Source organism: Leptonychotes weddellii, chromosome 14 (assembly GCF_054177405.1).
Source record: "Leptonychotes weddellii isolate Sample4059 chromosome 14, ASM5417740v2, whole genome shotgun sequence".
NCBI classification, from domain to species: domain Eukaryota; kingdom Metazoa; phylum Chordata; class Mammalia; order Carnivora; family Phocidae; genus Leptonychotes; species Leptonychotes weddellii.
Window position 1 is genome coordinate 54,838,201 of NC_138382.1, and position 26,854 is coordinate 54,865,054.

The following is a 26,854-nucleotide window of genomic DNA, read 5'->3' on the forward strand; positions in this document are numbered from 1 at the left end:
AGCAGACTCTTGGTTTTGGCTCAGGTCATAATCTCACGGTTTTGAAATCAAGCCTCTCATGGGGCTCTGTGCTCAGCACGGAGTCTGTTTCAGAATCTCTCTCCCTCCCCCCTGCCTCTCCCCACTCACTCACTCTCTCTCTCTCAAATAAATAAAATCTTAAAAAAAAAAAAAAGATTGGTAGTTGTCAGAGGCAGGATTAGTGTGTATGGGGCTTGGGGGGTAGAGAATGGATGAGGGGATATTAAATGTTTTAAAAAATGAATCTAGAAGCCAACTATGTATATTACTATGTCAATTAATAAGAAGAACTTAAATTGACAGCACAGTTATAGTTTAAAATAGCACATTCTTGTATGTGGTTTTATGAAAACTGTGAGGTAGAGCCATGTATTATTTCAGGATGATAAAACTAAAATTTGGAGTTACTAATTGATTCATTAAAAAAAATCCATTTTCAATTAACACTATTATTTCACTGATAGTACAGTTATAACAATAATCCCAGTTACTCCCTCCTATCCTTTATAAAATTGCTGTCATTCATTTCACTTATTTTTATTCTGTAATCAGATGTACATTGTTACTATTACTATTCAGAACTATTATCTAGTAGATTAATAATGGCATAAAAATAAAAGATTTTATTTGCTTTCAAAAAAATAAATGTTACCGTAGTCTTCTTTTGTCCTTAGCTTTTATACCGTGCACTTTTTCCACTTCGCTCTTAAGTATGCTTTGAGAATGTCTTCTTTATTGAATGCACAGTTATATATTGCATGAATGCACTGTAGTTTTTTGGTAATTTCTCCATTTTTGGATATTAAACCTCTGAACTCTGAATTTTCTCTCTGCATTTTCCTTACTTCTGAGGATGAAGTGCCTCTTGTGTTTTCAGAGAAGTATATGACATCTTCTTATCATTTTCTTTACATGTTCCAAGTTGAATTTCTAGATTCCTGAGAGAAGTAATATGCACAGTCCTACTTAGGCATTAATTGACAAATATCCGTTAAGTGTCTGTATTTGCCAAGCACTAGTCTAAAAACTGACAGAAACAACAACAAAAGACATCATACTTAATTAAATATGATGGTTAGGTTCCCATCTCTGTGAACCCAGAACAGAAAGAGGTTCTTACAAGAGAAAGGAGAGTTGTTGAGGGCTGAGTAGACTTAACAAGATGTACTTACTACAGAAATAAAATATCTAAATGTTTTTCTCTGCTTTTACTTATAAATGGTTGAGATCACCTTAAGATCACCTATGCATTTTCCCATATGAAAAAAATTTCTTCTTTTCATGGGGCTTTGTTTGTTTCTTTTATACAGATTTAAAGTGACAATTGTTTTTGTATGTAATGCCAGTATAAATATAACTTTATTTTTCTAATACTTAACTGGTTATCCCTGTACCAACTATTAAATAATCCAAACTTCCCCTATAAATATGAACTGCCATATTCATTATCCTTAGGTTTGTTTTCATTTTTTCTATTCTGATTCTTTTCTCTGCCTGATTGTTATTGTGTCTGTCTGTATTATACAATCTTAATTTATGTAGCTTGTTAAAACACTAAGAATTTTTGATTATCCCAGAAAAGAATTTGGATTATGTTTTAGGTACCAGAAATAATTGTCATTATTATTTTATGATAATCACATTAATATAACAAATTGATTTGAAAATATTATTATTTTTGTGACATTGATCTTTCCATCTAGCTATTTAGTATACTTTTACTTCAATCCATTCTTCTGTATCTCAGAATCAAATTTAAAAATTTTCTTCCTTGGTTCTTATCCATTTCCAGCTGATGTTTTTATATATTGAGATCATTTCAATATACTTCTTTTTATTAAAGAAATATAGGAAACTACTGATATCTAAAGATTATATCTAAAGATTTATTTGCATAGTGCCTTCTAATTAGAATTCCTGCCCAAATTTCATTCTTTCTCAATTAACATATTGGAGTACAAAGTATATAATCATATTATCTCTAAGGTTTGATTCTTTAGCATTCCCTTCATCTCTTAATAATTTTTATTCTGTGCATTTGCTGGAATTTCAAGAACAGTATGAAATAATACTGTTCAAACATACAGAATTTTCTCTTTTCTCTCTTATCAATGGAAATACCTTTATTATAAGTATGGCAAATTTATTTTATATTACAATACTGAATCCAATCTACTAATAGTAGTTGCTTTGAGAAATATGTCATGAAGCTTTCTACAGTCATGTCTGAGCTCAGTGGAAAATAATATGGTTAGTTAACAATGTCTGTTATATGGAGGTAAAAATTGAACAAAATAATACATCTTTGCCATCTTTGTTTTAGTGTTTAACATTAATGATAAACATTTGGAGGAAAATTTGAAACTAGATTAATTAAAAGCTTTGAAATGTTCCAAATATTTCACTTTTAAAACATATGCTAGAGGGTCACCTGGGTGGCTCAGTCGGTTAAGCGTCTGCCTTCGGCTCTGGTCATGATCCCAGGGTCCTGGGATTGAGCCCCATGTCGGGCTCCCTGCTCATTGGGGAGCCTGCTTCTCCCTCTCCCTCTGCAGCTTCACCTGCTTGTGTTCATGCTCTCTCTCTCTCTCTGTCAAATAAATAAATAAAATCTTAAAAAAAAAAAAACCATATGCTAAAGAGATAGTTTTTGATGGGGAAAAAAATACAAAAAGCTCTTTACTTCAAGAAGCCACACAACCTTAACATTACCCTTTTATGCATTAATATCCAAGAGTGATGATCTCAGAGCAAATCTCTTAACCTAATGAACTGATTTCTCATGAATCTCAAAGGCTCAGCATACCTGGCATAGATAAGAGGCATTATTCATGTCTGAATTTCACATTAATCCTGAAAATTTCTATCACCATGAGGGAAATGTTATCTATTATGTAGGATAAGTTAGGGTCAGGGAAGAGTGTTGATGTATCCTCAGAAATAAAATATAAACACAGAAGCTTCTATTTATTATCTCAGCAGATAAAAAGACACAGTTATCTGTTGTTGTATAACTGCTCTTAAACTTAGTGGGTTAACACATCACTCATTTTATCATCTGTTCTGTTGGTTGATGGGTTCAACTTGGCAGTTCTTATGGTGGCCTCAGTTGAAGTCTTTCCTGAAGTTGAATGAAGGTCCCAGCTGGTGCTGGAGGCTTCTTGAGGCTCAGCTGAGATGCTGGAATGATTTAGTCTTTCTTCATGACCATGTAATCACAGTGCCTATCCTTTTCACATAGCTTTTACATAGGTCTCTACACATGATCTCTCCAGCAGAGTAGTTATACTTTCTACGTGGAAAATCAGGGTTCCCAAAAGCAAGAGTTCCAAGGGAGGAGAAGCAGAAGCTGTCAGTCCTCCTAAAGGCAAGGATTGGAAATTATACAATGCCAGTTCTATCATATTCTATCTGTTATTCAAGCTACAGACTGTCTTTGGAAATTAGAAACCACAATTGACTTTCTGGCCCTACAGAGTGATATTCTTCTCACATAAAAATACACTCAGACCCAATAGTCCTAAAAGCCTTATTCTACTGTGGCATCAGGCTCAATCTTAAGGCTTAACATATCTTCATTTAAATGAGGCCAGGGTATAGATGTGGTTCCTTGAGTTTCTCTTATTTTGAAACCTATGAACTAAAATGACAAATTATCTGTACTCCACAAACACAGGATAAAATTGTGAAACAGGTTCAGGAGAACTGAACAAACAAACAAACAACAACAACAAAAAGTGTAGGAGGTGGGGCTGTCAAAATGGGAGGCACATAGCAGCCCCTAGCCATAGCAAAGCTAAAATCCAGCCATGTATGGGTTGACAATTGCTCTTCTCCACTGATTAGGGTCTGTTTCTACTCCTTTGTTCTCCTCAACTGAGTTCTGCCTACTGGGCTCTTAATGCTTCAATTTTTCCTAATGCCTTAGTTTTCCCAACCTGATTCCTCATGTTGGAAGCTGGAGACTCTAAGATCTCTTTGCACTTTGAACTGTATACTTTTCTTTGCCAAATGCATAACTTCTCTGAAATCCTTGCAGACTTTCTGTGTATCAAATTACAATCCACTCCATTAGGCAGAAGCCATACCTACAAGTCTCTTTGAGACAAGTCTCTCTCTCCCTTGGGCTGAGAGTAAAGTTGGTAAGTGAGAATACTTTAAAAGATTTTTAGAAACCCTCTAGAAGAGGGGCGCCTGGGTGGCTCCGTCATTAAGCATCTGCCTTCGTCTCAGGTCATGATCCCGGGGTCCTGGGATCGAGCCCCGCCTCGGGCTCCCTGCTCAGTGGGAAGCCTGCTTCTCCCTCTCCCACTCCCCCTGCTTATGTTTCCTCTCTCGCTGTCTCTCTCTCTGTCAAATAAATAAATAAAATCTTAAAAAAAAAAAAGAAAGAAAGAAACCTTCTAGAAGAAAAGGTCTATGAAGAATGCTCATAGAAATCTTTGTGTCTAGCTGAGAGCATTTATGAGGCACCATCATAAATCTTCCAGAGGTCTTACAAAAGAGTGTTACAGGCACACCCTTGGGATATTAACCCCAGACCATCTTTTACTGACAGAGCCCTGGATTTGGTCTTTTCTCTCAGGCCATTTCTTATTTTGAAACCTATGTGAAACAAACCATTTCAAACCCAGTAGATCCTTACATGAAAATGTATTCTCTAGATTCTATCGGAAATTTGTTTCTTAATTATTCATTTCTCTATATCAGATGGCAGATAGATAAATAGATAGCTTTCCTGAATCCAGTTGGCACTTTCAGGCTTCTGCCCAGAAATCTTCTTACCCAAATACTCAATTCCATTAGGTATCTTATTCATTTCCACATTGCTGTAAGTATCAGTGTGGCTTAACTTTTGACCACTACATAAAACTAGTCACTTTTTTTTCCCAGCTTAGAAGCAATGAGAAGTGATATAGGTAGTACAGATTAGGAGGGTCAGCAACCCATAGAGGATTACCTTAGTGGAGGTCATCGCACATTCTTTATTCAGGGAGAGATTCACCTCTGATGTGGGGAGAAAAGGTTACTTGTACTGTCAAAGGAGGGTCAAACGATGCAAGTCTTCAAAATCCTCAGCTTTCCTGGAAATTGCCCAAATGACTGCACAACAAGTTTCAGGGGTTCCTTCCCAGTCAAAGCCTTAAGTTTAACATTAGATTCTGCAAGACTGTAACTATATTTTGTGGAATAATTCAGTGACCTATAGGATTAAAGTTTATGTGTTTAGTTTTGAGAAAGTCAGTCCTTTGGTTATAGGAGACAATGGTTTCTTTCAGGGAAGTTTTCAAAGTGTTGTGGATCATTACCAGAATCTGAGTAGAGAATTAAAAGCCTAAGCTTATCATCTTATTTCTCCAAGTTCTTCAATGCAATTAAAAGTAATAGATGAGGGGCACCTGGGTGGCTCAGTCGTTAAGCGTCTGCCTTCGGCTCAGGTCATGATCCCAGAGTCCTGGGATCGAGCCCCACATCGGGGTCCCTGCTCCGTGGGAAGCCTGCTTCTCCCTCTCCCACTCCCCCTGCTTGTGTTCCCTCTCTCACTGTGTCTCTCTCTGTCAAATAAATAAAATCTTTAAAAAAAAAAGTAATAGGTGAAACCCTTTATATTCCTTATTTTCACTTATGCCATTATTTTCACTCTTGTAGCAAGTTTGTGTTCACATCAATACTTGCTTTTTATTGGCAATTGTTGCCTTGTTTTAGTGAAAGCTTCCGTAATTTCATAGCCAAGTATTTGGGTTTTGGATTGCTGTTGGCCATCATGGCCAAAAATTGGGAAGAATAGATAGACCTGTATTAGATATGAACAAGGATAAGCTGGAAGCTCCTAGGATATCTCACTCTGCCTCCAACAATGACACATTCTAAGTATATTGCCGTTTGCTTCACTTAACACATCCCAAATCTCATGATTTTCTTTTTCTTTTTTTCTTTTTTTTATTTGACTAATGTTAACCTAGAATCAAACAGAGAAGGTGTTCTCAGAAATTTAGTTTCACCTGAGCCAAGTTAATATAGTTCAAAACAGTCACAATGGAACCATAAAGAGAAGTGATGCCAACTTAGTCAAGTTGACACCCACTTAGCCAAGCTAACACAGACAAGACTGCAATACTTGTACGAGCTCAAGTTATCAATATTTGCTAATACTCATTGCCCTCGTTTTCACATAAACAAAATTTCTTTTAGGCAAAAAAGCCATCTTGGGGCGCCTGGGTAGCCTTGTTTTTGGTTAAGCATCTGCCTTCAGCATAGGTCATGATCCCAGGCTGGAATGGAGCCCCACATTGGGCTCCCTGCTCAGCAGGGAGTCTGCTTCTCCTTCTTCCTCTACCCCCCCCCCCGGCTTGTGCTCTCTCTTGTGCTCTCTCGCTCTCTCAAAAAAATAAATAAAATATTTTTTAAAAAAGCCATCTCTATTATGTTCCAGGCATTAAAGAATTAGAAAATTTGAAGGAAAAAGTTGTTCACCATTCAGGTGACACGCTTGGAAGATACAGAATCAGAGATTTGATAAATGATGCATCAAGTAAGCATACTGTATGGGACCTAAAGCAAAATAAGACAGGAGAATAAGGAGCTGTTGGAATTTGAGAATGAAGCCCTAAAAGATGGTAATAAAATAAACAGGTTCTGTGACAATGGCAATATGGGGTATGTGTGTGGGGGGGTAAGGGATATGGGATAAGAAACTTTGTTCCTTGATTCATTCTTGAATTTAAGCCTTTGCATTTTCTGAAAGAGAAGCTGAAAAAAGTGTATGTAAGTTTCATATAGAATTTACTTCCTGCCAACAACTTAGATTTTAAGTGTTGAGTTTTAGAGAAATAGTTTTGTGGTATTTTCTGAAGTTTCCAATCCTATGAATAATTTAATAAACAAAAATGGAATGAAATTATTTCCATGTATCAAAATAGGTACCTTGAAATGATTATACAAGTTATTTTAATGTATAAAATGAGTGGTACAGGGTCTTAGGAAAAGAACTAGACATTTGATGGAAGAGCAGAATAGAGTAAAAAAGAATGATTTTAGCCTAGTCATGTTTTAACCTATTACAATTGAAGTCTAAGCAGAATTTGAGATAGCAAAAGATGATCAAGAAATAAGAAACCCAAGAAAACCACATTGGAAGCAGATGCTGCAAAAGCATTGCAGTGAACAAATGTATCTCAAAAGAGGGCACTGGCCTTTACTCTTTGTAGTATGTTGCAATCATCCATATAATTCTAAACAAGTGAGAGTAGCAAAAAAAAATAAAAAGTGATTTGTTGCTTGCTTTTTGTTAGCTTTTCTTCCCATTAATTCTTTCCCAGATGCACATGTGAACTTTACATCAGGCCAGTGGTCAGCTAAAGCAAGAGCTTCTTGTGATAGTGATGCTTCGATTCGCCCTTTGCACAGTTCTTAATGAGCAATTACTCACAGGGATTGTTCTGGGAAAGATGGGGCAAAGGAGCTCAGGAAGTATTGGTAAGAGAGGATTTATCAGTGGGATAACACTTTTTCATGTAACTAAAAATACATTATCAAGTATTACAGTCTTAAAACTATGTGTTCTATATTGTTTGTTCTGTGCAGTTTTGTTTGAGTATATGGAAGTAAATGGAGAAAATGGAATATTGTATTAGTTTGCTAGGGCTGCCATTACAAAATACTACAAACAGGGTGGCTAAACCAATAGAAATTTGTTTTTAACAGTTGTGGAGGCTGAAATCCCTGATCAAGTTGTCAGCAAGTTTCATTTCTCCTGAGGCTTCTCTCTTTAGCTTTCAGACGCCCTTTCTCTTGCAACATGTTCACATGGTCCTCCAGCTTTGCACTTTTGCCCTCAGTGTTTCTTCCTCTTCTTCTAAGGATGCCAGCCATATCAGATTAGGGGTCCACCCTAATGGTCTCATTTATCTCAGTCACCTCTTTAAAAACTTTATATCTAAATGTGGTTGCATTCTGAGATACTGAGGGTTGGGACTTCAACATTGAATTTAGGAGGTAGACAATTCAGCCCATAACAGATATTTAAAATTTTAAAAGGTAGAAATATAACTCTAACACATGTAGTTGAGGGCTTTTTTGCAAATATCTTGATGAAATAGGTGTTCATATTTAAAAAAAAAAAAAAAAGATCTAAACTGTGACATACCCAGATTTCATGATACTTTTTCTCACATCAATAGCATGGGTTCATATTATTATTACTATTTCCAAATAGGAAGGCAAAGCTCAGAGAGATTTAATCAATTGCACTTTTATTTAGAAGAAAGTGCAATGTCAGGATCTGATCCTAGTTTTGCTGACGTTAGTACTCTTTCTAATAAAGCTACCTCTGGATCTTATTCAAAAAGTGTTAATAAATTGTGAATCAACATCAGGAATTGGCAGATGGTGCCTAGCTATACACATCATTCAATTTAATTATATTTAATTAGAATGATCAAAATGGGTATGTGCAGGAACATAGATAATGTGTATTTAAAAACGCACTGGGCTTATTAATGTGAGATTGAATAAATAGTCCATTAAATTGTGTCTTTTAAAATCTTAATTTCTTATAAATTCCTCTTAGAAGTTTTTTTTTAATTGGAAACTTGATTATACAACAATTTCTAAAAATGCACACTGTATACCCAATTCTACCAGTGTTTATTGTGAAAGATGGACATAATGTATTTTTAAAATTGAATTGTCAAAAATAACCCTCTCTCTTTAAAAATTATAAGCTACAATTTAGACCAAGTAATCTAAAGAGAATACAGATTACATTGGCCCAAAAGTCACTCACAGATTTTTAACATGTGATGTGCACTAGCCATTGAGTTATTATAATTGTGAATATATTAAATGGAATTTCAGAAATCTATGAGGTCCCTGATCTGAAGCAATGAATTCCATCAGGATCAGTTGAAAAGTAAAAGAGGAAAAATTTTCAGCCACTCTTCGATATTGGAACCAGGTAGACCTCCTGAATATTGACCTCCTAGCTTCTGTCATATGCTCACATGTCCCATGAAGGCAGAAGTAACGAGACCCCAGTTTCTGTCTTCTGCTTGTGATCCTCATTCTTGCTTGGTTTTCCTATGTTTCATGTTGTGAGACACTTCTCAAATTCACCCCATCAGTTAAATTATTTGTTTTTAACAGTCTGCCTTCCTTTGTTTTAGACTGTAAGCTTTTTCCAAACCCTTTAGACAGTGTGCACATCTCACTTCCTTCAGTGCTCAGTACGTGGTATAAATTACTACATTCTAAATTATATACAATGGCCAAGTAATAGAAAGCTGCTATTCTTTAAGGTCCTATGGTTTACCAGGCAACAACCTAGTTGATTTATATAAATTTAATCATTTCAACAACCCAATGAGGTAGAATTTATTATTTATGATTTAACTATTATTTTCAGAAAGCTGAGATACTGAGATAGTTTAAGAAGTTTGCTCAAGATATATGCATAGCAGAATTGAGAACAAAATCTGTACATTGATATGTTGTGCAAAGAGCATCTACATTGTAGAAAAATAGAGCTTAGTTGAAATATCAGCTCTGCCACTTACCATTGAAACCTTAGTTTTCTTTTTTTTTTTTTTTTTTAAAGATTTTATTTATTTTGACAGAGAGAGATACAGCGAGAGAGGGAACACAGCAGTGGGAGTGGGAGAGGGAGAAGCAGGCCTCCCGCGGAGCGGGGAGCCCGATGCGGGGCTCGATCCCAGGACCTGGAATCATGACCTGAGCCGAAGGCAGACGCTTAACGACGACTGAGCCACCCAGGCGCCCCGAAACCTTAGTTTTCTTATCTTTAAAATGAAAAGATAAATGATGTTTATCTTAGAGTATCACAAGAATTAGGTGGAAAAAAACATGGAAAGTTCCTATAATATTATTTGGAACAGGTATATCATCAATCATGTTAGCTTATATTATTTTATGATTGCATTATTATCGCACCACTTAGCACTGCTGAATTACTTGAAGAATAAATAGGGTTGCTCTAGGATAATAGCAGCTGCCTAAATCTGAATTTCTTGACACATCCTCCCAGACAAGCATAAATATGAACAAAATAAAACAAAAGAAATATGAAATAAAAGCACTTGCTTCACAACTTAGCAATACTAGGATGCAGAGATTTTCACAGGTGAAATTATTTATGAAGAAATAACATCAGATTTCACTACTGCATACTGTACATGAAAGGAATGAGGGAGAGGAGACTCAAGAGACTCTGCAAAAGAGAAGGGAATGGAGGTCTTAGACAAAACACAGATAAAATCACCCACAGGAAGAGAAAGTCTAAAACTAAGTTCAAAATACTGACCACATATCTAGTTCTTAACAAGTCACAATATTAACTACATAAAAAGGGATTCAAAGAGACCTGGACCAGAAGTGACACCCTCAAAGAAGCATTTTTTTCTAGGAGAAAAGCAGATATATAGAGACAAGTGGTTCTTCATAGAGAAATGGGAAGAGTAGGGTAGAAGACATGATAGGATACCAGAAAAAGGAAAAAGTCTGACCAACTGGATATGAAGCTACTGTATTAAGTATACAGAGAATGTAAATCAGCTGATTATGCTTTCTCACAACAAAATAACTTCAAAATGAAAGGCAATTGTAAAAAAATACTCCAAATCCTCAATCAAGCATGAACAAATATTAAACAAAAGATGGAATCTGAAATTCAAAAATTAAGAATGAATTTGGATTAAAAAATGCAGCATAAAATATAGGGAGAGTTGATTGAACTTAAGAAAAAAAATTGATTTTAATAAAGCCAATCTCACTATTAAAATGAAAAATAAATTACAAAATGTCCAAGAGAACATAGATTGATATAATTTAGTAAGGGGCTTTGAAGAATGATGGGAAAATAGCCAAGAGAATAAAAATCATATCTTAAAAAGGATAAGATCAAAAGTGACTAAAATGGACAACAAACAAAAAACAAAGCAAACAAACAAAAAACCTGATATATATATATAATTGGAAGATATGAAGAAGAAAAAACAAAGAAACAAATGTTTTAAATTATAACACAAGAGAAATGTTTTTATATTAAAAAAAAAAACCCACATGGACTTGGGAAAATTAACCCAGAAAAATCCACAATAATACTTAATTTAGTAAGATTGTTGAGCCAAAATTCACAACATAGATATAACGTTTTAAAGATTTTATTTATTTATTTGTTTATTTATTTATTTGAGGGAGAGGGAGAGACAATCTCAAGCAGACTCCTGATGTGGGGCTCAATTACAGCACCCTGAGATCATGACCTGAGTCGAAAACAAGAGTGGGATGCTTAACCGATTGAGCCACCCAGGCACCCCTAGATATAATATTTTAAAGTTCCCGCGTGCCCAGCAACCACCTACATGAAGCAGAAACCACAGAGCATGGAAGAAGAAAAAGAAATACTCTGATATTCTGATGTAACTTTTTAGTGCAAGATATGTCAAGAGATTAAAAAGTCAGAATAAATAAGATCTAAGGGAGATCTTATAGATATATATTAAATAGTATACCCTGATAATGGCAAATATATGTGTTCTTTTCAAGGATCTGTCACAGTTATAAAAAACTGATCATATATTAGGTCACACAAAAAATAAATTCCATAAAATAGAACAATTAACAACACACTCTGATCATAATAGGATAAACTAGAAATTAAATTTAAATTTAAAAATAATTTGTCAATATCTAAGTTAATTTAAAAAATGAAAAATAAAAGCTTTTATTAAACAATACCAAGTGAAGATAAAATAATAAATGAAGAATTTCTGAAAAATAATGATGAAAATGATACATATCAAATCCATGGCATATATTTTAAGCAGTAATCATAAGTTCCTGACTGAAAATGCTAGAAAATGATCAACAGCGCAATCCAGAAGAAACACAATGAAAAACTAGTAAATTGTAGATAACAGAAAAAATAGTAGATCATATTAATAAATGAAATCTTGGTTCTTTGAATAGAGTTGACAAATCAATTGACAAATTTGATTAACTAAAAAGGAAGACAGCACCAATGTAGAAAATAAGAAATGACAAATGGGAAATAAATACCTATACATAAGAAATTTTAAAAATCTGAAGTTATGACTTGGTACATCTCTATACAAGTAAATATGAAAACCTAAAAGAACTAGATAATTTCTTAGCCAAATACAGTTTACCAAAATGAATTATAGCAGATTAAAGAATTAAAGAGACCAATTTACACATATATGGGCGTATAGAAAGTTATCAAGACAACATCCCACCTAAAATGCACTAGTAATAGATAGTTGTACAAGGAAATTCAACAAATCTTTGAAAAATAGAGAGTATTAATTCTATATAACTTCAGAGCATTAAAAAAATGAAAAAACTCCAAATTCATTTAATGAATCAAATATTAAATTGATAAATAAACCTGACAAAGATAGTACAAAAACAACAGATTGATATTACTTATGAATATTGACGTAATATTCCAAAAATAAAATATTAACAAATAAATCACATTAAGAGATGGTGCCATGAGATAATACTAAAATAATGTCATAAGTCAATTGTATCTCAATAAAAATAAATAAATATTTTAAAATAGTGCTTATTTCATGGGGATGTTGAAAGGACCAAAAGTGTTTATACATCTGAAATGTTAGAAAAGTGCTTGGCTCAATAAATACTGATCATTATTATGGAATAAATTAAAACATTAAATGAGTATAACACACACACACAAAGACATTGTACCAGGATTTGTACTTATGGCCATGATTTTGTCAGAAGAACAGCACTTATTTTCTTCTGGCCTTAAACAGTAGCAGTGTGGTAACCAAAAGAAGAAAAACAAATTATCTGAGTCTCGGGTGTATCCCAACATACTACCTGAAGAGTTTTCAGGTTCAGGGCAGGGAGTGGTAATCCAAAGAGAACCAATGACCTTACTGATAGACATGATAAAGATTATTGTTTGGAAAAGGCATGGTAGCTAGAATTTGTGAAGGAGTCTGTCTTATGAGAGGTATTTTTCTGGAGATCTTCAGAGATCTAAGAAGGTTCTCCTCGACTTTTTGACTGAAAACTAATCTGCACATGTGTGAGAGGAAACTATGTGAGAAAAAGGAAAGAAGCACTGGAGGGCAATATACTAACATACTCGCATTATTCACAGAGATTAGTTTGTGTTTCCACCTGTCAGAATGGAAAGACTTCGTAATGCATGGGTAATGGAGCAGAGTCTTCAGATCTACTATAAATATATTCCCTTTGTTTAATAAACGCAGAGAAAAGATTAAATATAATGAGAAAAAAATATCAAAAACTCAAGTAGAATGCTGGAGATCAAAAATACAATAGCTGAAAAGAAAAACACACTGGAAAGGATAAATAGTATATTTGAAAGAGCAGAAGAAAATACCAGTATACTTGAAAAATATACAAAATGCAATAAGAGAAAAAAATTCAAAATAATAGACAAAGGCTCAGTAAAGTGTAGATCAATATCAAATAGCCTAATGTAATTTTTTAAGTTTTCATTTTAATTACAGTTGGTTAACATATAGTGTAATAGTTTCAGCATACAATACAGTAATTCAGCACTTCCATACATCATGCTGTGCTCATCATAACAAATGACCTCCTTAATCTCTATCACCTATTTAACCCATTCCCCCCAATCACCTCTCCTCTGGTAACCATTAGTTTGTTCTCCATAGTTAAGAGTCTGTTTCTTGGTTTGCCTTTCTCTTTTTTTCCCTCTATGATCATTTGTTTTGTTTCTTAAATTGCACATATGAGTGAAATGACATGGTATTTGTCTTTCTCTACCTTATTTTGCTTAGCACTATACTCTCTAGCTCCATCCATGTCCTTGCAAACAAAAAGATTTCATTCCTTTTTACGGCTGAATAATATTCCATTGTGTGTGTGTGTGTGTGTGTGTGTGTGTATACATACATACACCACTTCTTTATCAATTCATCAGTCAATGGATGTTTGGGCTGCCTCCATAGGTTGGCATTGTAAATAATGCTATTATAAACAAAGGGGTATATGTATCCCTTTGAATTAGTGTTTCTGTATTCTTTGAGTAATACCCAATAGTGTGGTTGCAGGATCACAAGGTAGTTCTATTTTTAACTTTGTGAGGAACCTCTATACTGTTTTCCACAGTGGCTACACCAGTTTGCATTCCCACCAACAGTGCAAGAGGGTTCTCCTCTCTCCACATCCTTGCCAACACCTGTTGTTTCTTGTGTTGTTGATTTTAGCCATTCTGACAGGTGTGAGGAGATACCTCATTGTAGTTTTGATTTGTATTTCCCTGATGATCAGTGATGTTGAGCATCTTTTCATGTGTCTGTTGGCCATCTGGATGTCTTCTTTGGAAAAATGTCTATTCTGTCATCTGCCTATTTTTTAATTGGATTATTCATTTTTGGGGTGTTGAGCTTTATAAGTTCTTTTTTTTAAGATTTTATTTATTTAAGAGCAACAGAGAGAGAGAGAGCAAGAGAAAGAGAGCAAGAGTGGGGGAGCAGGGGCAGAGGTAGAAGCAGGCTCCCCGCTGAGCAGGGAGTCCAGTGAGGGGTTCAATCCCCATGACCTGAGCTGAAGGTAGATGCTTAACTGACTGAGCCACGCAGGTGCCCTGAGCTTTATAAGTTCTTTATATATTTTGGATACTAGCCCTTTATCAAATATGTCATTTGCAAATATTTTCTCCCATTCCGTAGGTTGCCTTTTAGTTTTGTTGATTGTTTCCTTCACTGTGCAGAAGCTTCTTATTCTGATGTAGTCCCAAAAGTTTATTTTTGCTTTTATTTCCCTTGCCTCTGAAGACATACCTAGGAAAAAAGTTCCTATAGCCGTTGTCAAAGAAGTTACTCTTTGTGTTCTCTTCTAGGATTTTTATGGTTTCAGGTCTCATAGTTAGGTCTTTAACCCATTTTGAATTTGTTTTTGTGTATGGTGTAAGAAAGTAATCCAGTTTCATTCTTTTGCACATACCTGTCCAGTTTTCCCAACACCATTTGTTGAAGAGACTGTCTTTTTCCCATTGGATATTCTTTTCCACTTTGTTGAAGATTAACTGACCATGTAGATGTGGGTTCATTCTGGGCTTTTATTCTGTTCTGTTGATCTGTGTGTCTATTTTTGTACCATTACTATATTGTTTTGATTACCACAGTTCTGTAATATAACTTGAAGTCCAGAATTGTGATGCCTCCAGCTTTGCTTTGCTTTTTCAAGATAGCTTTGACTATTCAGTCTTTTGTGGTTCCATACAAATTTTAGGATTGTTTGTTCTGGTGTTGTGAAAAATGCTGGTGGTATTTTGATAGGGATTGCATTAGATGTGTAGATTGCTTTGGGTAGTATAAACGTTTTAACAATATTTGTTCTTTCAATCCATGAGCATGGAATGTCTTTCCATTTCTTTGTGCTGTCTTCAGCTTCTTTCATCAGTGTTTGGCAGTTGACCTCTCAGAAATAAATCACACTTGATCATGGTGAATGATTTTTTTTTAATGTATTGTTGGATTTGGCTTGCTAGTATTTTATTGAGTATTTTTGCATCCATGTTCATCAGGGATATTGGCCTATAGTTTTTTTAGTAGAGTCTCCATCTGATTTTGGTATCAGGGTAATTCTGGCCTCATAGAATGAATTTTGAAGTCTTCCTGCCTTTTCTATTTTTTTTTAATAGTTTGAGAAGAGTAAGTTTATCTCTTTTTTTAATGTTTGGTAGAATTTACCTATGAAGCCATTTGGTCCTGGACTTTCATTTTTGGGGAGTTTTTTGGTTACTGATTCAATTTCTTTGCTGGTTATAGGTCTCTTCAAGTTTCCATTTCTTCCTGTTTCAGTTTTGGTAGTTTATATGTTTCTAGGAATTTATACATTTCTTCCAGGTTGTCCAATTTGTTGGCATGTAGTTTTTCACAATATTCTCTCATAATAGTTTGTATTTCTGTGGTGTTGCTTATTTCTCCTCTCTCATTTGTGATTTTATTTATTTGAATCCTTTCTCTTTTTTCCTGATAAGTCTCCCTAGAGGTTTATCAATTTTATTGATTTTTTTTTCCTGAAGAACCCCTCCTGGTTTCATTGTTCTATTGGGCTTTTTTAGTTTCTGTATCACTTATTTCTGCTCTAATTTTTATTATTTCCATTCTTCTGCTGGTTTTGGATTTGGTTTATTGTTCTTTTTCTAGCTCCTTTAGGTGTAAAGTTAAGTTGTTTATTTGAGATTTTTCCTGCTTCTTGAGGTAGGTCTGTATTGCTATCAACTTCCCTCTTCGAACCACTTTTGCTGCATCCCAGAGGTTTTGGACTGTTATGTTTTCATTTTCATAATTTCTTCTCTAATTTAATTTCTTCTTAATTCCTTCTCTTATTTCCTGCTTGACTCATTCATTCTTTAATAGCATGTTATTTAACCTCCATGTATCTCTGGTCTTCCCAGTTTTGTGGGGAGAGGTTTTGTTTTATTTTTACTTATTTATTTTTTTGGTGCTTGACTTCTAGTTTCATAGAATTGTGGTCAGAAAATATGCATAGTATGATTTGATCTTCTTGAATTGGTTGAGGCTTATTTTGTGGGCTATTATGTGATCTGTTTTGGAGAATGTTCCATCTGCATTTGAAAAGAATGTGTATTCTGCTGTTTTAGGATGGAATGTTCTGAATATATCTGTTAAGTCATTCTGTTCCAGTGTTTCATTCAAAGGTTTTGTTTCTTGTTCATTTTCTGTTTATGTGATCTGTCCATTGATATAAGTGAGGTGTTAAAGTCCCCTACTGTTATTGTATTATTATTGGTTAGATCCTGTATGTTTGTTTTTAACTGTTTTATGTATTTTGGTGCTTCCATGTTGGGTGCATAAATAGTTACAATTGTTATATCTTACTGTTGGATTGTCCCCTTTATGATTATATAGTGTCCTTCTTTGTCTCTTGTTACAGTCTTTATTTTAAAGTCTACTTTGTCTGATAGAAGTATTGCTACTCCAGCTTATATTTGACATCCATTTGCATTATAGATGTTTCTCCATACCCTCACTTTCAATCTGCAGGTATCATTAGGTCTAAAATGAGTCTCTTTAAGCCAGCATACAGATGGGTCTTGTTTTTAATTCATTCTGTCACCCTATGTCTTTTGATTAGAGCATTTAGTCCATTTATATTCAAAGTAATTATTGATAGGTATGTAATTCTTGTCATTTTATTATTTGTTTTGTGGTTGTTTCTGAAGATTTTTCTTCTTATCCTTTCTTGTCTTTCTCTCTTTTATGGTTTGCTGATTTTCTTTAGTGATATATTTAGATTTCTTTGTCTTTATTCTTTGTACACTTATTAGTGGTTTTCAATATATGGTTATTATTAAGTTTATATATAACCTCTTCTGCATATAACAGTTTACATTAAGTTGATGATCATTTAAGCTTGAACTCATTCTTTACCCCTCTCTTCCCCATGTTTTAGGTATATGCTGTCATATTTTAATCCTTTTATTCCAATAGCCTAACATAAATTTAATTAGAGCCACTGATGCTGGAGGTGGGGACAGAAAAAACATTGAAATAAAATGATGGCCAGAATTTTCCAAATTTGAAGAAAATTATACATGGGCAAACTCAAGCAGTTCAAGAAACCACAACGAATTTAGAATACAGAAAATCACATAAAGGGACATCATAATTAAATACCTAAAAATCAAATAAAGGGAAAATATTAAAGACAGAGAAAAATGACACATATTGATTATAATAGACAAATATGTGATAGAACAAATCCTTTCTTGATAATAGAATGCTAATAAATATAGAATGGATTATGAATTAGAAAAGTACTATTTCAGAACTAATGTAGTAAATTACATTCTGGTAATAATTATTGATGGGTACTAAAACTATGGAATGGAGGGGTTATTGTGGAATAGTATATTACATAATCTCAAATACCCCCCTTATAAATGTATAAATGACAAAATGAAAAACGGTAACTAAGTGGTGAAGGAATCAGAAAATACCATAGTAAGTCTTACAGTGGGGAGGGCAGACTCTTAGAAGGATCCCTCCTTCTGGTAGTCATACCTACTATAAACTCATTTCGTTGAATATGGGAAGGACCTGCTACTTAAATTAATAGAATACAGCAAAGATAATGAGATGCCACTTGCAAGATAATACTACATAAGTTTGTAACCCATCTTGCTAGTAGCCTTTCTCCCTTGCTGGTTTTGATGAAGCAAGCTGCTATATTCTGAGCTGCCCTACTGAGAGGCCCATGGAATTGAGGGATGCATAGGCCGAAGGAACTAAGGCTGTCAGTCCTATGGCCTGCAAGGGTCCAAATTCTGCCTAGAATCATGTGAGATTTGAAGCAGATCCTTTTGTAGTTGAGCCTTGAAATGATAGCACAGCCTCAACTGTGGTTGCCATCTTGGTTATGAAATAGAACACCCACATGAGCCACCCCCATTTCTCTGACCCAGTGAAACTGTCATACAGTAAAGTTGTGTATTCTTTAAACTGCTAATTTTGTGCCCCACTGTTAGGCAAAAATAGATAATTAATTCACCAAGCTATCAAAATTAACATCATCAATACAAGACAAACAGAAATTATATGCTACTGGGTATGGTATTCTGAAAAATATATAGCATCACTTATGTAGTGTCCCAGCCCATAATGCATACCTGAATCTATTTATAGGGAGACAGTAATACCCAAGTTGAGGAATATTCTATAAAATTACTGGTTATATTCTTTAATGACATGAAAGGAAGAAAACATAAGGAACTGCTCCAGGTTGAAGGAAATTAAATAGACATGATAGCTAAATACAATTTCTGATCCTAGACCAAATCTTATGCTAGAAAATAAATAGCTATAAAGCATATCACTGTGACAGTTGATGAAATTGGAATATGCAATGCAAAGTATGCTAAAGGTATATTGATGGTACATTTCTTGAATTTGATTACTGTATTATGGATTATGGCTAGGTGATTAAATAATTTGGTCTTAGGAAATGCATGCTGAAGTATTGTGGGTTTATAAAACTATTATATGATTTCTTATAGAGAAGGTAAAGCAAATGTGGGCAAGAGTTGAAAATTAATAAGTCTGAAAAAATTCAGTTATATATACAATTTTTGTAAATTTTATCTAAGCTTAAAATTATTTTAAAATAAAATGGTAGAAATAATGATAAACAGACGTTCAATTGTTCCTGAACACATTGTATTACACCAAGAAACCTAACAGAACTTAGAATTTCCCAGGATATAACCAAGGCACTGTCACATATTAAGCCCTATATATCATTAGTTAAAAATGCACAAACTATTATTGCCTTTTAGCTTCTACTAGCTTGCAGAAATCTTGACATGTAGAGGTAGAAAAAAAATGTAGTTTTTCTCCATTCCTAGTTTAGAAAGTATCCTTATACATTTTATCAAATGCTAATTAAAATTCCATGCCACTGGTAAAAAGAACATGAACAAGAAATTTAGCAAAGGTAGATAAATCACTAGGACACTGGGAATTGACTGTGGAGGAAAAGAACTTGAATATTGCAGCAAAACTAGGCCATCTATTCACTTCAACAGGAATCGATCGCTTATAATTTATCTGCAGGGCTTCCTGAGAAAGAGAGGGACAGCCACAGTATTATCATCATCATACAATTACTTACATGTTAATTGGTAAGCAACTGTAATGATACACATAGCACTGAAAAATAGAGAAGGATCTAAATAGGATATGGAAAGAGGAAAATTTTAGTTATAGGGAAAACACAAACCATTTTCTCTCTGCAACTTCATTCTCTCTGATCCCCTGGCTGAAAAAAAAAAAAAATGTAATTGGATTTTACTAAGTTACCATTGCTCCTCTCTGGTAATTACAGTGAAATAGTGAAATTTAAGTTTCAGAGCATATATACACTCTACATTATTTTCCTCTTCAATTTCCAAAATGTTATTTTATGACATAGCAACTTCAAAATCAAAAGAGTGTTTAAAAATTGTTGGATGGCTCGGGGCGCCTGGGTGGCTCAGTCGTTGAGCGTCTGCCTTCGGCTCAGGTCATGATCACAGGGTCCTGGGATCAAGCCCCGCATCGGGTTCTCTGCTCTGCGGGAAGCCTGCTTCTCCCTCTTCCACTCCCCCTGCTTGTGTTCCCTCTCTCGCTGTGTCTCTCTCTGTCAAATAAATAAAATCTTAAAAAAAAAAAATTGTTGGATGGCTCAAGAGATTTGTAATAGGTTATACACTGCCTTTGATTTCTAGGTCATTACTTTAAATCCATTCTGCTTAATGACTATTGGCTGTTTAAAGTGAAATGAACTAGTGAGTTTAACAGAGTTCCATAGTCATTTGTATTATCTACTACCTTTTCCAAAAAGTTTGTGTATAAATAGAGTCTCTAGTCACCCCCATGCCTCAGCAAGCAAGTTGAGAGATTAAAGTAAGAAATATGGGTTCAAGGGGCACCTGGGTGACTCAGTTGTTAAGCATCTGCCTTCAGCTCAGGTCATGATCCAAGGGTCCTGGGATGAAGCCCCGCATCAGGCTCCCTGCTTGGTGGGGAGCCTGCTTCTTCCTCTCCAACTCCCCCTGTTTGTGTTCCCTCTCTCGCTGTGTCTTGCTCAGTCAAATAAATAAATAAATAAAATCTTAAAAAAAAAAAAGAAATATGGGTTCAAGATTAAAATGCAATCACTTTTTTGACTATATAATTATCAACAACTAACTTGCCTTTTTTTATCCTTAATTTCTCCACTTTTTAAGTTTGTGCATAAATGTGCATGTATTTCATAAATAAATTATCTATTTCACTGAATTGTTCTATCAAGTAAATATTTTATGTGACCATAGCAACAAATACTTTTTGAGGGTCTCTCCTAAGGGACAAATACTATAGTTCACATTATTTCACTTTATTTTATGTAATGCTTATAACTCATTGTGAGGTAGTTATTATTTTTTTTAATAAATCGGAAAACAGGTATTACTGGTCCAACTTAATTCTATCAAATATTGTCCAAGGCACTGGAGAAATGATGGTGAACAAAAGAGACAAAGACCAATCCCTCAAGAACTACTTTTTGGAGGGCAAGCAGACAGTAAACAAACATGTCAATAATAACATTTCAAATATTAGTAATATTATAAAGAATATAAATATATTTAGTGAAGACAGAGTGAGGGGATATGTGTTGCATGGAATAATCCAAAAAAGACTCTAAGGAAGGTGACATTTAACCAGAGACCTGAATAATGACAAGGAATCATGTCCTTTGTCAATGTGCCAAGATTGATGTGCAAATTTATTATAATCCAATTTAACTCTATCCATATTCCTTTGCAGTCTTAATTGTCTCTTTCTTATCTTTCTCATGATTTTAAAAGACAAATGATTTAGCAAATTTGTAGAGATCACCAATCCAAAATTGGAGATTATTTCACAATTTTAAAAAATAGAGGGAAGAAAGAGAAGGATAGTTGAGGAAAATGAAAATAGCCTTACACAGTTTGTAATAAAATGACTCTGAAGTTTAATTTGGTCTATGCCACTTACCTGTCATGTGATTTGTGATTTGGCTAAATTCCCTCCTTCTCAACAACAACAACAACAAAGTTTTTGTACAACATACTCAGTTGCTTTGAGGATTAAATGAAATAACTTTTTAAAATATCTAGGGTATAGTAAGTGCTTGAAATATGAGTATCTGGAATTTGGGGGAGTGAGTAGAAATTGAGAAATAATTCTCCTGTGGATATCTTTAGAAAAATCTTTAAAGATTGTGACTCCTTTTCTTTCTCTTACTTTAATGTAATATGCTAATGGAAGCCATTTTAGGAATTTTAAAATATGACAGTAATATGAAATAAATAGTAAGAAAATTGGTTCTTTGTGACTCTAGAATGTCTGTTGTAAGCAAACCTGTAAATACATCCATCTATCCATTCTCCACTCAAAGAGCTATTATTTATTCTCATGTAGTGTGCTACACATCAGAGAAATAAACTGGATGATATTCCCCTTCAAAAAAAATGTTAAATGAATGTGATTAAATACCATTTACAATGTACAGAAATCCATAATACACGTGACCTTTCTGTGCCACCCAGGGAGGGGTCCATACAGCATTGTTCTGCATTCCTGTTGTAACTTTAAGTTACAACCTTCACAATGTCTGGAGTCCTTGATGTCCTGCAAATGAAGGAGGAGGATGTCCTCAAATTACTTGCAGCAGGAACCCACTTAGGTGGCATGAACCTTGACTTCCAAAAGGAATAGTACGTCTACAAAAGGAGAAGTGGTGGTACCTGCATCATAAATCTAAAGACAACGTAGAAGAAGCTTCTGCTGGCAGCTCATGCCATTGTTGCTGTTGGAAACCCAGCTGATGTCAGCGTCATGTCATCCAGGAATAGTGGCCAGGTGTGCTAAAGTTTGCTGCTGCTACTGGAGCCACTCCCATTGCTAGCTGCTTCACTTCTGGAACCTTCACTACCCAGAACCAGACAGCCTTCTGAGAGCCGAGACTTCTGGTGGTTACTGATCCCAGGACTAACCACCAGCCTCTCACAGGGGTGTTTTCTGTTAACATGCCTACCATCGCTCTGTGTAACACAGACTCTCTTCTGTGCTGTGTGGACATTGCCATCCCTTGCAACAACAAGGGAGCTCACTCAATGGGTCTGATATTGATGCTGGCCTGAGAAGTTCGCTCGTGCCTGGCACCATTTCCCATGAACACCCATGGGAGGTCATGCCTGAGCTCTACTTCTATAGAGATCCTGAAGAGATTGAAAAGGAAGAGCAGCCCACTGCTGAAAATGTTGTGACCGAAGAGGAATTTCAGGATGAATGGACTACTCCAGCTCCTGAGTTCACTGCTACCTGAAGACAGGTCTGAAGGCATGCATGTAACCTCTGTGCCTATTCAGCAGTTGCCTACTGAAGACTGGAGTGCTCAGCCTGCCACTGAAGACCGGTCTGCAGCTCCCACTGCTCTGGCCACTGAATGGGTGGGAACAACCACTGAGTGGTCTTAAGCTGCTCTTCCACAGAGGCAAACAAAATGGAAATAAGGTTGACGGAAAATAAACAGTTTCTTAAAAAAAAGGGAAGGAAAAGAATAGACCTCAATTTCATTTCAGACTCTATCCAGTAAATAAAGAAATCTTCAAATTTTGAAATTAGAATTGTAAAGAAAACACTTTCCCCTCTTAGAACAAGTTGGACAATTTGTATATAAGTAATGTAGAGTCCTGAGAAATAAGCATTGTTAGTCTATTAATGTTTCTATTGATGTTTCAAATTTAAGCAACAGTGAATAAGATTAGAGCTGAACCTGTAGCCAACCAAGGTTGTTATTTCTCAGCCTCACACTTTTTTGCAGCAATACATATAGCTTTCAAAATGTTAAACTTGTGTTAAGAATATACTAAGATTGATATTTAGTATAATATTAATGAGGCAATATTTTATTCTTTTATAAAGGAAAATAACATTAAATAAGATACTTTATGGAAATCTCTCCAAATAAGTGGTCAAGTCATTGCTGTTATTGATTCCTTATGAGGAAACATAATTGCATAAATGTAGATTTAAAAAAACTATAATAATCTTTTGGAAGGAAACCTAATGCTCATGACAGATCAAACACCCAGAATATCCATGGGCAAGTTAATTGCTCAGTTGATGACAGGATTGATTAGGCAGAAAAACAATTTCTATGAAGCATAAAATTTGGGAAATGAACTGTTTAATTTAATGAGCAGAGTTGCTATTTAAATCATTCATTGCTTATCCCATTATTAGTTATACAAGTTCTAAGGTGAACCTTAACTCTTATCATTTATGATAACCTCAGAATATTAGGGTTAGATCTTTCCTTAAAAGCCTTGTTGAAGTATTTTCATGTAAGTATTCCATGGAGAAGACATGAAATATTAAAAATAATATTAATGAGTTTAATATACAATCACTCTTCTGAAAGAGCATTCCAATCATTCTTTAGAATGGAAGAACAAGCGCTACTAAACTCATTATGCTTATGGAAAATTATGAGACAGTGAGTTTAAGCAGCTTGTTCAAAGTCACAAAATAAAATAATTTCTGACATACAATTAGAATTCAGTCCTTCAAAGCCCAGCCCAGAGACTTGTCTACTTAATCTGCACCCCCTGTAGTACATTACTGTAACCCTTAACTATTCTATTTATAACTGCTGTTCTCTTAAAGGAGAGTCTTGTTATGCTATTATGTTGCATCAATAATATCCTTAAGTAGACCATACATATATTCTGTTTAAAATGGAGGATATTCTCCTTTTTCTCAGCATAGTCAGTCCTATCTTAAATAGGAGGTGAGTTATATATCTCAATTTTGTATGTGGAAAAGTAAAATTTATATATATATTTAAAATAAAAATATATATTTACATATATTTATATATATATACAAAATAAAGGTTTTTTTATAAACCAATAGTTGATTTATTTTTTATAAATCCTAGTTATATATTGCTGAAGTGTAATGTGATATTAAACTCTAATATTCCTTAATATATCAGGGTTCTTTCCTGTTGTTGTGGTTTTATTCTAACATTTGTTCATCTTCTGTAAATTTGAGATAAATTCAAATTTTCTCTTTTCTCAAATATTTCTCATTTTTGACACTTTAAAAAACTCAGGATGTTCGTTGTTAAAATATAATAGGCATTATTTGCCTTTTCTTAGAAGGACAATAGGCTTCATGGAAAAACTTAACAGGAAACTACTTTTTATATCTAAGTCATAGACTTAAATGTAAAATTATAGATAATATTTCTGTGCATCTTATTATACTACAAACAGCAATCAAGGCCATAATTACTGTCTTAAGTTTCATATGGAGAAATGTTAAATCCCTTACTGGCCCTTGTTTTCTATAAGACAGAATACACTATGACTTATCTCAGGGCTGTCTTATACTTTCTGGGTTTTTTTCTGCTTTTCAACTAGGGCTATTTCTGGTTACAAAATTCATCAAAGATTAGATAATACTTCTTTACTGTTCCACCATTACTCTCTTTATGTCCAGTCATATTTAAGAGCCTTTTCCTTTAGTAACCCACTCGTACACATTGAAACTGTACAGTTTGTTTAGAAATGTTTTTCATTAAAAAAAAGTTTGGAAAAGGTGTGCAGTACAAAAATATTGAAATAGAAGAGTATACATAAAAATGAAAAGCAACTGATCTCTCATCTTGTTCTGGCATGATCAGTGCACAATAACTTTGGAAAACTGTCAAAGCCAACTAAAACTGGCATCTGCGTACTCTGTATGCATTACATATGTGCAGCAAAAGACATACACAAGAATGCTAATTGAAGAATTTTCTGTAATAATTTCAAAATATAAACTACCCAAATGTTCTTCACTGGTAAAATGGATAATTAAATTGTGGTATATTTACATATTCATTCATTGGAATACTGTACGATGACAAAAACAAATTGTTGCAACAAATAAAACATAAAAGAATAACTTTATAACTTTAAGTTATAACTTTAAGTGAAAGAAACCAGATATCAAAGTGAACATTTGGTATAAGTCCACTTAAATTAAGTTCAAGATTAGTCAAAACTAATCTATGATGGTAGAAATCAAAGAGTGGTTGACATTGGTATGATCCATCTTCAATACTTCTGGGATGCTGTTCATGTTCTGTATCTTGACCTAAATGGGGATTACATAGCTGTGGTCATTTTGAAACACATTATTTGAACTCTAAACTTTCTTTTACATGCCATACTTCAGTAAAGTTGTGGTCCCCTCTAAAATGCAGCAATTCAATTTGGCCATCTAATTTTGTTTGGAGTTTAAGTTTGTTCTTGTTTTTAAAATTTTTTTTTAGAGTGTAAGAAAAAGGAACAAGATAAACAACTTTAGATAAAATTAAATTCTCTGGTTTGTTAATTGGTTGAAGATTTCAAATATGGCCTGGGATTCGAAATGCTGAATTGGAATATCACCTCACTTCTTAGTCAAGGGTAAAACCTGCTAACAACAACACCCTTCAAAGGGTCAATAAAAAGCTCCTGATGATGAGAATTTGAGGGGTTCAGATCTGAGTAGTTTTAAGCTCTGTAGTCAACCAAATGATATTGGTTGGAGTCTAACATAAACACTACTAGAAAAGAACAGAAATTCACATCACATAATATATCTTTTATCTGATCTGGTTATTACTGAGAGCTTCCTCAAGGCAAAAACTTCGCTAGTACCTATTGGTAATCACAGTTTACAGCTGTGTATTCACAGAATTCACAGAATACCAGCAATAATGGCTGCCTAAGAATACCAGAAAAAAATAGAACTATTGCTTACTGCAGAATACAAGAAAACAGACCTCAGAAGGTTAGCAATAGTGAGTGCTTTGTGAAGGCCTAATTCTGGTTCCAGTAGTTTACCTGTTCTGTTTTCACTATCCCTGCTTTCCTATCTGGGAAAGTCCTGGTCTTTGATAGCATATGTCATGTTTGATTGCCTTACATTCACTATTCTTAGGTTGTGAGTGAGCTGTAACTTCAGTTTGAAGTATCCTCCTAACCTATAAGTATGGTAACATCATACTTAAAAGTTCTAATAAATGATCTAGTAAATTAATTTTGTGGAATTCCTGTTGCCTTAGGTTTCTTATTTCCTTTTTCTTGGCCTTTCTGGGAAGGACTGAAAATGCAATGAGCCTTTTTTTTTTTTTTTTTTTTGTAAAAGCATATTAAAATTCTAAGTAACAGAAAGTCTGTATAAGTATCTAACATAAA

General features: G+C 34.3%; 1 pseudogene; it reads left to right on the plus strand.

Moving 5' to 3' along the window:
• The first annotated feature begins 21,556 nt into the window (after positions 1-21,556).
• LOC102737736 (small ribosomal subunit protein uS2 pseudogene) lies at positions 21,557-23,181 on the plus strand (annotated as a pseudogene).
• The last annotated feature ends 3,673 nt before the right edge of the window (positions 23,182-26,854 follow it).